Source organism: Neomonachus schauinslandi, chromosome 9, assembly GCF_002201575.2.
Source record: "Neomonachus schauinslandi chromosome 9, ASM220157v2, whole genome shotgun sequence".
NCBI lineage: Eukaryota > Metazoa > Chordata > Mammalia > Carnivora > Phocidae > Neomonachus > Neomonachus schauinslandi.
In genome coordinates this window covers 12,690,459-12,700,872 of record NC_058411.1, presented here as the reverse complement: position 1 = coordinate 12,700,872, position 10,414 = coordinate 12,690,459, and positions in this window count along the sequence as shown.

The following is a 10,414-nucleotide window of genomic DNA, read 5'->3' as shown; positions in this document are numbered from 1 at the left end:
ATCTTAAGAAAAAAAATGTGCAACTATGTGCGATGGTGGAGGTTGGCTAGACTTACTGTGCTCACTTCACAACGTATACAAATATACCTGAAACTGTATGATGTTATATGTCAATTATACCTTAATTAAAAAAAAAAAACATAAGAGGACATCTTTTTAGAGATAGCCTTGTGCTCCAGGCTACAGTTTACTGCAGTCCAGGGAAGCAGGGCCTTTGGCCCAGAGAAAATACTGTGACTGCTGTGTGCAGAACAGGCTTCTAGGGAGCTTTCCCAAGTAACGGGACCTTTGCACTTGGCCTGGGACCTCAACAAGTATGTGTTGAATAGCTGACTCAGCCATGACGGCCTGAGTGGCTGTTGTCAAACTCAAGAGATCACACTGGCTGGGGAAGGCAGGGAGCAGGAAGAGTAGGGTGGGATGCCCTTACTCTGGGTATTTATCCAAAGATAAATGGTCATCTCTCATGCCTTGTGGCCTTTATCTCCTTCCTGTATTTGGGGAATCCCCCACCTGATGAGGCAGAACCCACCGGGGAAGTTGAGAATGCCAGGCACTCACTGTGCCGGGCTCCCTTGTGGCCACAGTGAGGGTGGGTAACCCCAGCTCTGGTGGGCAGACACCTCTCAGAACCTGGGGGCAGCTTCATCCCGATCTGGTCGACATTGCTGTGGCAGCTGTGGGTGGAGTTGGCCCAGGTGCACCCATGTGTCCACGCCCAGCAATGGCGGCCATGCTCCTTCCTCTCCAGACCAGTCCTGAGGAGGATTTCCAACCTCTGCAGAGGGCTATCCAGCAGCTTCCAACCTGGTCACCGTCATCCCAGAGATTGTGAGCCATCTGAGATTAATTCCGTTAATGCCGAAACCAGCCCGAGCTGGTTTCTGGGGAGAGCAGGACTGAGGGAGGAGGCTTCCAGAAGGAGGGCCAGGTGCGGGCAGGGAAGAAGAGGATGCGGGCACCCAGGTAGAGCAGGTGGCATTGGAGCAGGGAGGTACGGCAGCACTGTTGTCCTTGAGACCCGGTCACAGGTTGTGCGGAGGGAAGTAAGTCACCCGGGGGGTGGGGTGTCCTCTGGCTCCTCACTCAGGTTACAGAGGGTCATGGGCTGGCGCGTTTTCCTGTGAGTCAGGCTTCTTTTCCTTTGCCGCTTTCTGAGCCTTTCACTCAAGAACGTTGGTTGGGCTACCTCATTCTCATCACCGGCGGCCTCTCAGGTTTGACTGGCGAGCCTCAGCGTGCGCCCCCACCTGGAGCCCAGAAAGCCAGTCCTTCACCTAAGGTCCTATTTTAACTTGGGGTGGACTTTCTTTTCACAGGGGAAAGCATAGCTTAAAATACTCCTCCCCGCCCCCACCTCCCCGAAATCCCCAGCACAGCTCTTGCATCCCCGCCTTTGATGGGAGCAACTAATCTGAGCGGGTTGGGCCCTTGCAACTCTACGTGCATTAGAATGGGCTCCTGGGTCTAAGCCTGTGGGGTGAGGGCAGGAAGGCCTTGGGGACCCCACTCCTGGGCGGCTGAGGGGTCCCTCTAGTGGGGCTTCACCCTACGTGGGGAGGCGCTGATGCACACTGCAGGCCCGGGGATCACATCCTTTCTTGGGAGCAGGGTTTGAATGAGCAAGGTGCAGCTGGGGCACTTGGACATGGAGGATGAGGAGGAAGAGGAGGAGGAGGAGGATAAGGCCCCTAAAATGTGGGAACAGTCAGGTGCTCCATAGACCACCTCCCTCTCCTGCTCTCATCTCACTCCTAACTCCGATTTAAACCACCTGGCACACAGCCCTTTATGCAAGTCCAAGTCCACATGGACAGGCGGAGGAGGCCACTGCCCACACAGGGGGACTTAAGGAGCACAATCTGGAAAGAGCCGAAGCAGGACATGGGCACTCCTGCAGTGCTTACCATCCTGGGCACCCAAACCAGCATCTGTCACATGCTGCCTCCTACAGGACATGGGCTCTGTTCGTCAACTTCTCCCAGTGTCCCTGCCTTGGGGGGGCTGTGGACTCCGGGCACTACGGGCCATGCCTTAGTCCTCCATGCGTCCCCCAGGACACCCAGCTCAACAGGTACTCATCAGTTCACCCGTCCATCCAGCGGGAGTGGCTTGGAGAGGCCCCACGGGAAGGAGAAGGGAAATTTCTGTGGATCCCTGCCTCCCTCTGCACCAGGCCCATCTTTTTCCCCAAGAGGAGGGAAGAGTTGGGATTTCCAGTTCTTTCCTTTGTCACTGTTTCTTACACTTTGTGCTTTTACCATAACAGACACACACAGTCCCTCTCCTGTTGGAGGCATTCGGGTGTGCATCGCTCCTCTGGGAGACTGTGAGTGTCAGAGAGGCCGGGACTGGGTCTTGGTCACCTCAGCCACCCTGACATCATCCGGCACATGGTCGGCATGCTATAATTTTTGAATGAAGGAACATTCGTTGAATGGAATTGTCATGCAAGAGGCCACCTACCCCCATAACAGCTGTGTAGTGTGTTAGAATGTGTCATTAAAAAAAAAAGTTTTAGGGGTGCCTGGGTGGCTCAGTTGGTTAAGCGACTGCCTTCGGCTCAGGTCATGATCCTGGAGTCCCGGGATCGAGTCCCACATCGGGCTCCCTGCTTGGCGAGGAGTCTGCTTCGCCCTCTGACCCTCCCCCTCTTGTGCTCTCTGTCTCCCATTCTCTCTCTCAGATAAATAAATAAAACCTTAAAAAAATAAAAAATAAAGTTTTAGATGTAAATCAGCATACAGTCTCAATTTAAAGTGTATAATTTAATAGTTATCAATATATTGACAGAGTTGTGCCACCATCACCAAAATTAATTTTAGAACATTCTATCATCCCCCCAAAACAAATCTGGGATGCCTTAGCTGGCATTCTTAGCCCCTCTCTCCCAACACTTGTCAAACACTAATTGATTTTCTGTCTTTATGGATTTGCCTACTTTGGCCATTTCATATAAAGGGAATCACACAATATATACATATTTTTTTTAAACTGGCTTCTTTGACTTAGCATAATGTTTTCAAGAATTCTCCACACTGTACATTTATCAGCCTTTCATTTAATTTTATGGTCAAATAACGTTCTGTTGTGTGGATACCACATTTTATTCATCCATTTATCAGTTGTGGATACTGGTTTGTTTCCATTTTTTGACCATTGTGAATGAGGCTGCTGTGTACATTTGTGTGCAGAGTTTGGTGTAGACACACATTTTCATTTTGCTTATGTATACGTTGGGTCATGTGTTAACTCTGTATTTAACCTTTGGAGGAATTATCAAACTGATTTCCAAAATAGCTTCACCATTTTACATTCTCACCAACAATATATAAGGGCTCCAATTTTTCTACACTCTTGCAACACTTGTTGTTATCTGTCTTTTTGATTCTAGCTATCCTAGTGGATGTGAAGTGTATCTCATTGTGGTTTTGATTTGCACTTCCTTAATGAATAATGTTGTTGACCAACTTTTTGTGTGCTTATTGGCTCTTTGTCTTCTATGAAAAATTCAAATCCCTTGCCTATTTTTAGTTTTTAAAATTTTATTTTTTTATTTTATTTTTTTAAAGATTTTATTAGTTTTTAAAATTTTTTAGTTGAAGTATAGTTGACATATAACATTATATTAGTTTCAGGTGTATGACATAGTGATTCGACAATTATATACATTATAAGATGTTCACCATGATAAGTATAGTTACCCTCTCTGTCATCACACAAAGTTATTACAATATTATTGACTATATTTCTTATGCTGGACTTTTCTTCCTTGTGACTTATTTATTTTATAACTGAAGGTTTGCACTTTTTAATCCCCTTCACCTATTTCTTCTATCTCCCCAACCCCACCCCGTTGGCAACCACTAGTTTGTTTTCCGTATTTATGAGTCTGTTTCTCTCTTCTTTTTGTCATTGTTGTTTGTTTGTTCATTTGTTCTGTTTTTTAGATTCTACATTTAAGTGAAATCATATGGTATTTTTATTTCTCTGATTTATTTCACATAATGTGACACCCTTTAGGTCCATCCATATTGTCACAAATGGCAAGGTCTCATTCTTTTTTTTATGGCTGAGGAATAGTCCATCGTATATATATGCCACATCTTCTAAACCATTCATTTATCGATGGACACTTGGGTTACTTCTATACCTTGGTTATTGTAAATAATGCTGCAGTAAACATAGAGGTGCATGTATCTTTTCGAATTAGTGTTTTCATTTTCTTTGGGTAAATACCCAGTAGTGGAATTATTGGATCCTATAGTAGTTCTATTTTTAGTTTTTTGAGGAGCCGCCATACTGTTTTCCATAGGGACTGCACCAGTTTACATTCCCACCAACAGTGCATGAGGTTCCTTTTTCTCCATTTCATGGCCAACACTTGTTATAACTTGTCTTTTTGATTTTAGCCATTCTGACAAGTGTGAGGTGATTACCTTGTTGTGGGTTTGATTGGCATTTCCCTGATGATGAGTGATGTTGAACATCTTTTCATGTGTCCGTTGGCCATCTGCTTTGGAAAGTGTCTATTCAGTTCCTCTGCCCATTTTCAATCCTTTGCCCATTTTAAAATTAGATTATTTGTCTTTTTATTATTGAGTCATGATAGTTTTTTATATATTCTAAATATAAGTCTCATCAGATATATGATTTGCAAACATTTCTCCCATTCTGTGGGTTCTTTTTTCACTCTCTTGTTAGTGTCCTTTGAAGGGCAAATATTTTTAATTTTGATGAAATCCAATTTGTCAATTTTTTCTTTTGTCATCTGTGCTTTTGGTATTGTTTTTAAGACACAGATGCCTAACCTAAGGTCGTGAAGATTTGCACCTATGTTTTCTTCAAGAATTTTGTAGTTTCAGTTCTTATGCTTAAGTCTATGATCCATTTTTGAATTAATTTCTATATATGGTGTGAGGTAGGGGGTTCAAATTCATTCTTTTGCATGTGGATGTCCAGTTGTTCCAGCACGCTTTATTGAAAAGGCAATTCTTTTCCCCATTGAATGGTATTGGCACTCTTAGAAAAGATCAGCTGACCATAAATTGACCATAACGGGTTTACTTCTGAACTCTGATGTTTATTCCATAGAAAATAGGAAAGCTGCCTATTTCACGTGTGGACCACAAGAAGCAGACCAGCTTGCTCCTGTGACGGTGGGTCCCTTCCTCGGAGAAATCACAGTGGCTAAGTCATCCAACTCTGAAAGGAAGGTGCACTAGTTATTGGGAAAACGTAGGCGACCTGCATTTGAGGTGACGAGCAAAGGGAAAGACAGTAGCCCTGTCATCAGTGGACTGATGAAATCAACACAACTTTGCTGTAATTTGCATTCCTTTCTTTCTCAAGAATGGAAATGAATATTTGGCATCTAATGAGCCTTCTTTCATACTTTAAGAATAAAACCCTCCTTTTTGGATGCAATGTCTTGACAGTAAAAGGCAAAATTATTCTAGTATTCTGCAATACCACAGAGAAAGACCCAGCCCAGGGTGGGTGAAGAGGTGGGGCAAAAGGGGCTTCTAGGGTACGGAGGCCTCAGAAACACAAAGCCAGTTTGATATATTTAATCTTTGCCACTTTACCTGAGAGTGCAAAGACGTTTTGAACTGCCAGAAAGTAGGTTAAAAAGATCCACGGGGTGCCTGGGTGGCTCAGTCGGTTAAGTGTCTGCCTTCAGCTCAGGTCATGATCTCGGGTCCTGGGATCAGAGTTCCGCATCAGGCTCTCCCTGCTTCTCCCTATGTTTCTCCCTCTCCCCCTCCCCTGCTCACTCTCTCTCTCCGTCTCTCTCTCTGTCAAATAAATAAAATCTTTATATCTTTCATTTCTCTTCTCTTTGATTTGATTGAACTCATTCCCATCAGTAGTGATTAGGTGGCTACATAGTGATGAGGCGGGTGCCGAATTCCCTCCCACCCCCGACCCCTCGCAGGGAAATACAAGTGCAGAAAATGTCCCTGTCCTGGACTTTGGGCTCTGCTGGGGAGACGGATGGATTGTTAAAAATCCTGGACAAAAACCACAAGGCAGAGCAGACATGGGGTGGGGGTGGGGCTGCTAATGTTGTTTCTACCCTGAGTCCAGACTCCTGTCTTCTGGTTATGCTCCCATTTGGCTTTTGCGGAATGACCTCAAACTAACACCTATTCAGTCAGAGAAAATGCCGGCCCTCCTCAAGCCAGGGCAGTAGAACCCTCCCTCCTAGGTGGTTCAGTCTTGCCTGGAGGGACATAAGGATGAAGGAAAAAAGACAGACTGACCCACGTACACACACACACACACACACACACACACGCAGTCACACGCTGCCCACCCCTCCACATTGGCTCAGACTCTGCTCAGCACCAGGGCCCAGATGAAGCAACCCATTAGTGTTTGTTTCTCAGGCTCCAGGGCCAGTACAAGTCCCAGCCCCTGCCAAGCCCGGCTCTTTGCTCCTTTGGTCCAACGGGCTCTCCCATTTCCTGTCATCCGTTCCCTTTTTGCTTAAGTTATTCAGAGGTATTTTTGTTGCTTTCACACACAGAACCCAAGTGGGACGCTGGGAAATTATTTTTACATCCCTCAGGGGTTGGGAAAGATTAGAGAACATGCCCAGGCCTCAGGAAGACTGACAGAACTGTCCAGAGCCCAGACTCAGGCGGAGAATGGCTGACCCTGGGGGCTGTGAGCTCCGAGAATGAAAGCAAGATACACCTTGACTATGGGGAGGAAAGCCTCCTGTGTTGGTCAGATGAACAGAGATCTTAACATCTACTCCCTGCTCTTCCCCCTACCCCCTGCACGCTCAATATAGGGTGTCCCACATAGTGAGGCCTGTGATGGGTTCAGTTCCATGGGTGACCTGTTCTGCCAGGCCCGTGGCCCCAAGGCCTGAGGGCCCACCTGAGTGAGCACACACAGCTTCCCAGACTGAACTTTGTATATCATCTGCTCAGTCACCCTGGGAATCATCTGGGTTAAAATTTTATTTTACCTTTTTAAAAACTTATTTATTTATTTAAGAGAGAGCGATAGAGAGCGCTCAAGCAAGAGGGGCAGAGGCAGAGGGACAGAGAATCTCAGGCAGACTCCACGGTGAGGGTGGAACCCCATGGGGGGCTTGATCCCACGACCCTGAGTTCATGACCTGAGCTGAAACCAAGAGTCAGACGCTCAATGGACTGAGCCCCCCAGGGCCCCTGGGTGAAAATTTTAGTCCCTGGGTGGTCTCCTCTCACAATCCAACATGCTCAGGGCGGACTGTCTTCCTTAGCAGTTGTTCAGGGAAATGTTCTGTAACTGGTGGGAGCCACGGCCCGGGGAGCGTGTGTGGCTCTCCTCCACGGTCTGAAATCCAGAACTGACGGCTCCTTGCTGGAGGCGCGAGGCCTACGTTGTCCTTCCAGCAGTCCTTACAAACTATTCCGGACTGCGAAAGGGCGTAAGGAACGCGACAGTGAGCACCTGGGCGCTGGCCCTGAGTGCAGGAAATAAGACATCAGCCGGGCCTTTGGAGCCTCCCAAGCAAATGCCCGCCTGGAGGGCCGCCAACTCGGGAGCCGAGCTTCGTGAGCGACCTGCTCTTGTGCTTCGGGCCGGCGGCCGTTCAGGGTGGGCCGCAAGGAAGCGGGGCTTCGGCCTCTGATCTGGGAAGGCACGGGGGAGCTGCCCTGGGTCTAGAAGATCGCCAGCACGATTATCCCCATCGCTAGAGTTTTCGGCCTCCAGAGTGGATGAGTTGAAATTTTGACTCCAGCGCTCCGTGGCCCCTTCTCATCTTAGTAATAACCCCAGTGTGTGTGGGGAGGGGGAGGGGGTTGTTGGTCAGACGCCCATGCCCAGACCTTCAGGTGGAGCTGGCTCCCCCGCCAGGAGGCTCCCCCCTCGGGCTGGTGGTGCGTTACTGGCCTTGGACCCTCCGTCGGTATTTGTAATCCTTCCTAACTACTATAATTTTTGAGCAGTCGGGAAGTATCAAGACACTTCTGACAGACTTGACAGTACCAAGAAATACTCCAGAGAATGTTCAGCTGCCTGAGATGGAAGGATGACAATAACGTCACCCCTGTTTTGCAGGTGAGGAAACTGAGGCCCAGAGGGCGGTTTGCCCTCTCCGGGGGTGGGAACTCAGGCGGTGCCGAGTGGAGGGGGGGACCACGCCTGCCAAGGAGGCAGGGTTTTGAGGCAGAGGTCTTCCCTGGCCTCCCACCGCGGGCTGATTCTGGGTTTTGCTGGCCTGGTCCATCCACTCTTCGGGATAAACCAGCCACTTGTGCTCAGGCCACAGTGTTCTGTGGACAGAGCCAGGGTGGCCTTCATCTGTGTTTCCTGGGGGGTCCTCATCGATTCCAGCCACAGCCATCCTAGCACAGGGCACAGTGTGCGAAGTCCTGACTGGTGGCTTTGTTTGACATACATTATCATCTCCCAAAAATGAGATTCTTGCCTAGGTCTCGTGGCTCGGCGTCCCGTGCAGCTGGGCCCTCTGCAGACCGGGCACTTACGGGGTACCTGTGGGCCACCCGTGGTCCCACGCCAACCCTTCACCCCACACCTCCCTGTGGCAGCTTAGTCCATGGCCCTTGGTGTCACCTGGTGTTACCCTTGGGGATTATTTCTTCTTTGTCTTATAAATAGCCGAGCACATGCCTGGGCTGGCTGTTAATCCAGGGCACTGGCTGGAGACTGGGCAATCACGTCCACCTCAGGTCGGGCCAAGAGCTGCACACAGCATCCCTGACCCAAGTTACAGAAGCACAGCCCGTGAAGCACCAGCCTGCAGTTCTGAGGCTGTGGCTGGATCCCAGAATGGATCAGAGGGAGACCCACGAAGGACGTGGTCCTCACAAAGCCATCCTGCTGACCTCATCCCACCTCACTCCCCCGTGGCCATGAGCCTCAAACCCCGTGGGAGCCCCCCCCCCCACCGGAATCCCTTGTGGCGAAAGTGAACTTCTCCCCCTTGGTCAGGAGGTTTTGGGCCCAGAGAGAGGGAGGGGAGGGGGATAGGAATAGAGAATGAGGGCTCTGGAAGCAGGAGGCCGGCTCATCATTGCCAAGAAATATAAAAAAAGTGCAAAAAGAGCGAGGCTGCAGAGTCATGAACAATTGACAAGCAGCCTTTCATTTCAGCAAATAAAAAAAAATCTAAAAAATTGCTCTTCTTTATGCCTCCCGTTTAAAAACAAAGCCTTAGGAAAGACACCCTGAGGTTTTAAGCTGGGGGCAGCAGGGGAACAGTGTCCCGGATGTCCCGGAGGCAGCCCGGCCGTGGGGACTCCAGGGTCAGCAGAAGGCAACGAAGCTTTACTCTCGGGCCAGATAATGAACTAAGCATCTAAGTTGAAGGTGTTTATTTCACTCCCAATGTTTTGTTCTAGCTGAACTCTGGAGGAAAATGTCTTGAGAAAAGCTCTCGGGGTGTTGGTCCCAAGCAGGGCCAGGAGGCAGGTGCTCCTCGAGGGGGCGCTGGGGGATGGCAGTCTTGTGTCCTTGAGGTTAGAGGTCTCTCTGGTGTTATGTCTGCATTGGTGTGAGGTTTAAATGTTGCCTCCCCCAGGGTAAGTAAAAAATACACCTTCCCCAAATGCTCTGCACTGCTAAAAGGAAACCCTGACCCCCTGTTAGCCATCAGCCCCTGATGTTACCCCTAACACCCCCTCCCCCCACCTCCCAGGGTCTGTGTGGGGCTGGAGATGGCAGCGTGCTTCCCTCTGAGTGACACTGGGTCTTAGATGCTGAGTGCTCGGTGGGTCTGGGGCTGGGCCGCAGCCTCAGGTCTTCTAGGCTTGCCTCCCCTGGCATGGAACGCCTGCCCCAGATGCCAGCGCCGCTGGGGCCTGGAGTTCTTGGTGCATGGTGCCCACGGTGGAGCCTCCATCCCGCAAGCAGGGCCCGGGCAGAGGAAGGGAGCCCCCAGCTCCCACCTGCACTTGCCCAGGACTTGGTCTGAGCCACAGGTAGCTGGATCAGGTTGAGAAATGCTGACAGCCTGCCTCTCCTGGGAGAGCCCCCACCTGCATGCTGGGGGACCAGAACCAAATCAAGGTGTCAGCAGGGCTGGCTCTTTGCCCTTGCAGAGACCACCCACAGCTTCAGGCTTGTGGGGCCCTTCCTCCACCTTCAAAGCCAGCAGCCTTCTTTGTGTGGGCAAAATCTCCCTCTGCCTCCCTTTTATAAGAATATAGGTGATTGCACTTAGGGCCCCACACCCCAGATAATCCAGGAATATCGATCTAAAAATCCTTAACTTGGGACACCTGGGTGGCTCAGTGGGGTAAGCATCTGCCTTAGGCTCAAGGTCCTGCATCAGGCTCCTTGCTCATCAGGGAGTCTGCCTCTCCCTCAGCCTGCCGCTCCCCCTATTTGTGCAGGCATGCTCTCTCTCTCTCTCTCTCTCTCTGACAAATAAAAATCTTAAAAAAAA